A 6,441-nucleotide genomic window follows, 5' to 3' on the forward strand; every position below is an offset into this window, starting at 1 on the left:
GCCTTACAGAGCATTTGTTTTTTAAGATGGGGTCAGTGACCCCCATTTGAAAGCTGGAAACAGTCAGAAGAAGTAGCCAAACAATTAAAAAACTTTAAAAAAGAAAAAATGAAGGCCAATTGACAAGATGCTTTGAAGTAGAAATTCTATAACATACTAAAAGTTAACTTAAAGGTGAACCACCCCTTTAATTATATCTCAGTTGGGATAAAGTACAAAGTACAGTTTTATTAGTACAGAGAAAAAGGAAATTGTGTTTGAAAATTTTAATTATCTTATTAAAACAGAGTCTATGGGAAATGGCCTTCCTGTAATTCAGAGCTTTCCGGACGACTGATTTCCAGATAACAGATCCTGTACCTGCATATGAAATATATTTAGTAAACCCACGTTAGAGTTTGGGCATAGGATACGACAGTATTCTGTATTTTTATTGAAGGGCTTGGTGTCCTTCTAGACATAGTTACATATTTGATTGACAGTTTGGGTCTCAAAACAACTACAGGTATGGGACCGTTATCCAGAATACTCGGAACCTGGGGTTTTTTTTTATGTATAATGGATCTTTCTGTAATTTGGATCTTTATACCTTAAGTCTACTAGAAAATCATATAAACATTAAATAAACCCAATAGGCTGTTTTTTCTTCCAATAAGGATTAATTATATCTTAGTTGGGATCAAGTACAAGCTACTGTTTTATTATTACAGAAAAAAAAACGAAATCATTTTGAAAAATTTGGATTATTCAGATATAATGGAGTCTATGGGAGATGGCCTTCCGTAATTCAGAGGTTTATGGATAAAGGGTTTCCAGATAACGGATCCCGTTATGACTGATGCGTTTGTAAATAACACTTGTGAATCTCCAGAAACTCTGGTGTGAACTTTAAGCCATATATTTCTAGTTAAAACAGTACCGGCTGTGGGACACAAGGGCACTTTATCGCCAAAGATGTCTTTACCAATTTACGTCAAATTGGTAAAGTATTTTGAAATGTGATGATTTTCTTGGAAGCAAACGTGTTTCCTGTGCTGAAATGTCAGGGCTTAGAGTGTCAGCCAATATAGTAAGATGCGTTGCTGGTTAACCTCTGCACGGCACTAATTGATCCTGTCTCCTTCCTGCTGTGTGATCTGTGGCAGCCTAGCGGGCAAAGCCATAAAAATAAAAGCAGCTTTGTAAATAGAGAAATGGGAAGGGCAGTATCTGGCCCAGTCTTTACCAGTAATTGTCTTGAAAATCGAACGCACAATTCTTAAGCATTCAAAAAAATACAAATGTTTTTTTTTTTGTTATTTGCAAATTTGAGTTGCATGGACTGTGTAGCCCTAAGAGACAAACTATCATTCAAAGAAGTATACATACCTCAGATATAGCTAAAAAAGCTCTTAGGGTAAAGGCACGCGCTAAGATTCAGGGACATTTAGTCGCCTGGTGACAAATCGTCTCTTCTTTGGGCGACTAATATCCCCAAAAAGCCTTCCCACGGCTAGAATCTAAATCGTTGGCAGGATGGCATTTGGAGCGCTTCATTTTCCGAAGTCGCCTCATGAGGAAACTTCGGGCGACTTCGGAAAATGAAGCGCTCCAAATGCCATCCTGCCAACAATTTAGATTCTAGCCGGCGGGAAGGCGTTTTGGGGATATTAGTCGCCCAAAGAAGAGACGATTAGTCGCCGGGCAACTAAATCTCCCTGAATCTTTCTTTGTGTCTCTGCCCTTAGGGGTCCAGCAGCTGTCATATAACAATACAGGTATGAGATCCGTTCTCCCGAAGGCTCCAAATTACGGAAAGGCCGTCTCCCATAGACTCCATTTTATCCAAATGTTTAAAAATGATTTCCTTTTTCTCTGTAATAATAAAACAGTAGCTTGTACTTGATCCCAACTAAGATATAATTAATCTGTATTGGAAGCAAAACCAGCCTATTGGGTTTATTTAATGTTTATATGATTTTCTAGTAGACATAAGGAGATCCAAATTACAGAAAGATCTATTATCAGGAAAACCCCAGGTCCCACGTATTCTGGATAACAGGTCCAATACCTGTACCGTTAAACCATACAATATTGGAACATTCTTCCAAATTTATATATATAATCATTATCTTATGTAATGCATTTACTTTATCAACCTCTGCCTCAATTTTAGCCAAATAATCCACATTTTTAAAAATCGTTTCCTATTTCTCTGTAATAATAAAACAGGAGCTTGTACTTGATCCCAACTAAGATATAATTAATCCTTATTGGACGAAAAACCAGCCTATTAGGTTTATTTAATGTTTAAAGCATGTTCTACAAAACTTTGGTAGGTATGGAGATTTAAATTACGGAAATAACCATTATCTAGACAACCCCTGGTCCCAAGAATTCTGGATAACAGGTCCTATATCTGTACTGATCCAGGGCTTTAAAGTGGTCCACATGAGGACTCCATCTTGGATCCTATAAAGCAATATTTTAAGTGTCAGTGGCACAAGCTCAGTGTTTATTGGTCTGACATCCACATTAGAATAATGATGGTATACATCATTGTATTCTGGATTTAAGGCTCTCTAAACCCTATTGGAGGAGCACAGTTGATTCAAGGCCTTGCTTGGACAACACTAGTGGAATGCCGATATTAGAGTGGCACTAATCTCTAAAAAAAAAACCTCTGATAGAAGGTTTTATCTTATTCTAGAAAGCCTTTTTCTTGCTCTATCCATTAATCCTGCTTTACTCTTCCCAGAGCTCTCCTGTCATACTAAGTAATGTATAATAATCCTTTTACAATAAAGCAGCTTGGGGGAAGTATGATCTGTCATCAAGAGATCAATGTTAGTGTTACTGTTTCTGTTAGGTTAGGATGTTTTTAGGATGTTTTCCCCCCCTCTCTTAATAAGAACAAATTAAGATGTAACGCGTGAAAAAAAATATTAAGATAGAAATCCAATATACAAGATGAATGATTCAAAGCATACAGTACCTGGTCTATCTGCTGTAAGTCAATATCAGCAGTGCTGGTTTGGCACAAAGAAGAATAGAATGCGGCGGGTTCTATTTTAAAGGAAAAACAGCATGTGATTTTGTTGTTTCTCTTTTTCCCCAATCTGTCCATTTGCCATATTTCTGGTTAACCGTAGAACAAATAAAACAGACCACTCAAAAGTAAGGCTTAGCAGGCTGATGTGATTGCACATATATTTTTATATTCCCACAACCAGGATCAAACGTTTATCGTAAAAAAAAAATGGAAACAAAAAAAAGAAACCACAGTCTGTATGTGTGAAAATGTCAAAATAAACAGGCAGGTTGTGTGAACTCTAGAACCAGAGAAAGATTGTATTACATAAATTAGCGATAAATTGTGCTCATTTACAGAGTCTAACACAGACATATAATTAATAGGTAATATAAAGAATTGGAAGAGGAGACATTCCCCATGGATCTATAAAAAAGTGCAAGGAATAAGCACAGCCTAATGTGTTTCCTGCCACCTTTCATTAAAGAAAAACAAATCTTTTTAAATATAATCAATTTAAAAAATCTGCACCTTTCTAAAATTATTTTAGTTATTCTTCACCATCCCCTCCCAGCAGTCTGTCTTTCTTTGTGCAGCTTTGTGTCAGAGTCGGTTATTTTGAAAGACTACTGGCTTTAATGCATTGTCTAGGGAGCACACGCTCCTGCACGTAGAGAGACAGATTTGGGACACTGAAGAATAACTTGGTTATTTCAGAAACTGTATAGAATTTTTAATTGGTTATACTTGGAAAGTTTTTTTATTGCCATTAAATAAAATTATAATATATAAAGGGGCATGTTTACTAACATTGGAAATAAATATCTTCAGAGATCTCCGGAGATGTTGCCCATGGCAGCCAATCAGCAATTAGATTTAAACAATCACCTACAAGTTCGAAAACAAAAGCAAAGATCTGATTAGTTGCTATGGGCAACATCTCCAGAGATCTCCAGAGATATTTATCTCCAGTTTTAGTAAACATGTCCCAAAATATTCGTTTTTGCAAACAGTGCCCAATTAATCAACCATGATCGAAAAAGACTGGAGATACAACGCAGCCAAGATAATGAAGCCCAAGTAATGAGATTCCAAAAACATTTGCACTAGTTGCACTACCCTTATTCTCCTAAAAATTCTGCTGATAGAAGCACCCTCGGGGTTTCAGGTAAGTAAATAAATTCACTTGGGTGTGTCTAACATTTGGCACCCCCAAGTGCTAAAGATTTTCCTTCTCCTTTAAAGGAGAAAGAAAGCTACTGAAGCAGTTTATTGCCAATAGATCAGCTACAATAATGCAAGCTATAACATTATATTTATTCTGCAGAATAATACAATACCTGAGTAAACAGCTCTAGAAGCTCTCTGTTTGTTTAGGATAGCAGCTGCCATATTAGCTTGGTGTGACATCACTTCCTGCCTGAATCTCTCCCTGCTCACCCATAGCTCTGGGCTTAGATTACAGCAGGGAAAGGGATAGAGAAACAATCTGAGCATGCTCAAGCCCAAGCCCTGGAGGTTTATGCTGAAAACAGGAAGTCTGATACAGAAGCCCATGAGTACACAATAGAAGGAAAGAAATGCTGTGTTTCTTTTGACAGAGGGCTCAGAGCAGCATTACTTTGAGGGTTTACTAGTGTATTTATATAGACCTTTCTGATAAAGCTTACTTAGTTTTAACCTTTCCTTCTCCTTTAAGACAGTGAAAAACCACAAACTGAACGTTCTGGGGGGCAGGGGGACAAGAGCTCCCTACGTTAGGACTTTTTACTAATCTCCAATTAAAATGGAAGTTTTCTGTAAAATTAACCTGTACATGTGCAGAGTTGTTTAGACTTTTCCCTTGAAAATACTAAAGGTTTATCTGTAAAAACACAGATATGATGACTGATTCTGAGCATTGCACCAATGTGATATATATTGTTTTTACATTACTCAGAATAAATTTGGAAAGCCCTGACTAATATACATGAGTATATTTCGTAAATGTTCCCTTCTGTAATGTGCGGAGTCAGAGGTTTGAGAGCCAAATAGCTATTGTGCAACAGGTCATACATGACAATACATGATTGCAGAAAGATCCCAATATCTGGAACCATATAACTTTTACCCTCCATCAGTGAGTCACTCTGTGTAGCCAGCCAGTGAGGACTGAGGACCTTAAATTGTGCCCGTGAAAAATATGAGATTATTTAAGAGATGTCACTTTCTTGTAACTGAGTGCAGTCTAATGGCAACTATGCATCTTGTTATCCTACAAAGTAACAAGGAAGTTATCAGGGCATAGTCTGGAGTTGTCTTCAGTTTTCCCTGAAGAGAGGAGAAAAACAATTATTCCTTACTCAAAGAGTTATCTTGTATTTTCTCAAGGCCTATCAAAGGCAGTGGTTGTCAGACTTTTTCAGTTCAATTCCTAATGGAGCCTTTTGCTTTGGTGAGGCCTCCCTTAGGGAATAACAAGGTTACAGATATACTGTAGGAAGCCTTTTATGTATCAAATATTCACCCATAGGTCCAAGAATATCGACTAGGCGATAAAATAAGTTTTCACCTTCAAATCTCACCCTAAAGCTGGCCATAGACGCAAAGATCTGATCATACGAATCTCCACGTGTGTGGAGAGTCCCGACATTTTTCGTCCGGCGGAGATCGGTCGTTTGGTCGATCGGACAGGTTAGAAAATTTCTGTCGGCTGCCGATAATATCTCTGCGTGTATTGCCGATCGTACGATTTTCAGTGGGAGACTGTCACTAGCTTTGGTTGGACATAACTATCGTACGATTGCTGTCAGGGGCAGAACATTGCTGATCTGTTCTTTAACTAATCTGACTGGTAAGACTTTGATCTGAATGGTTAGTGGCGGGTCGGGAGATGGGAAAGTCCGATCGTACGATGATTCGTACGATCGGATCTTTGCATCTATGGCCAGTTTAAGGGTGGTGGCACATGTGGCGTTCCGGGGAGATTAGTCGCCCAACTTTGGGTGACTAATCTCCCCAAAACGCCTTCCTGCTGGCAACAATGTGAATCGCCGGCAGAATGGCACTCGGATCACTTTGTTTTCTGAAGTTGCCCAAAGTTGCCTCATGAAGAAACTACGGGGGACTTTGGAAAACCGAGTCACCAGCATACAACACCACAAATATGTATGTGCACAATCCATCTCATGAGAGTTTGGCCACCATATTGAAAATATGCTGTGTATTTCCAAACCTACAGGTTCCATAAAGTTCAATAATTTGGCATTTCCTTACAATCTCCCTGTGGGAATTGCTATAGTGCGAAAGCCATAATTTTCAGTAGGGCTTCATTTCAATTATTTGGCACAATGGAGTCTGTGATGGTCGGCCTTCCCGTATTTCAGAGCTTTCTGGATAACAGGTTTCCGGATAACAAATCCTATAAACAACCATTTGTGTTGGCATTACAT

Source organism: Xenopus laevis, chromosome 5L, assembly GCF_017654675.1.
Source record: "Xenopus laevis strain J_2021 chromosome 5L, Xenopus_laevis_v10.1, whole genome shotgun sequence".
Classification (NCBI taxonomy): Eukaryota; Metazoa; Chordata; class Amphibia; order Anura; family Pipidae; genus Xenopus; species Xenopus laevis.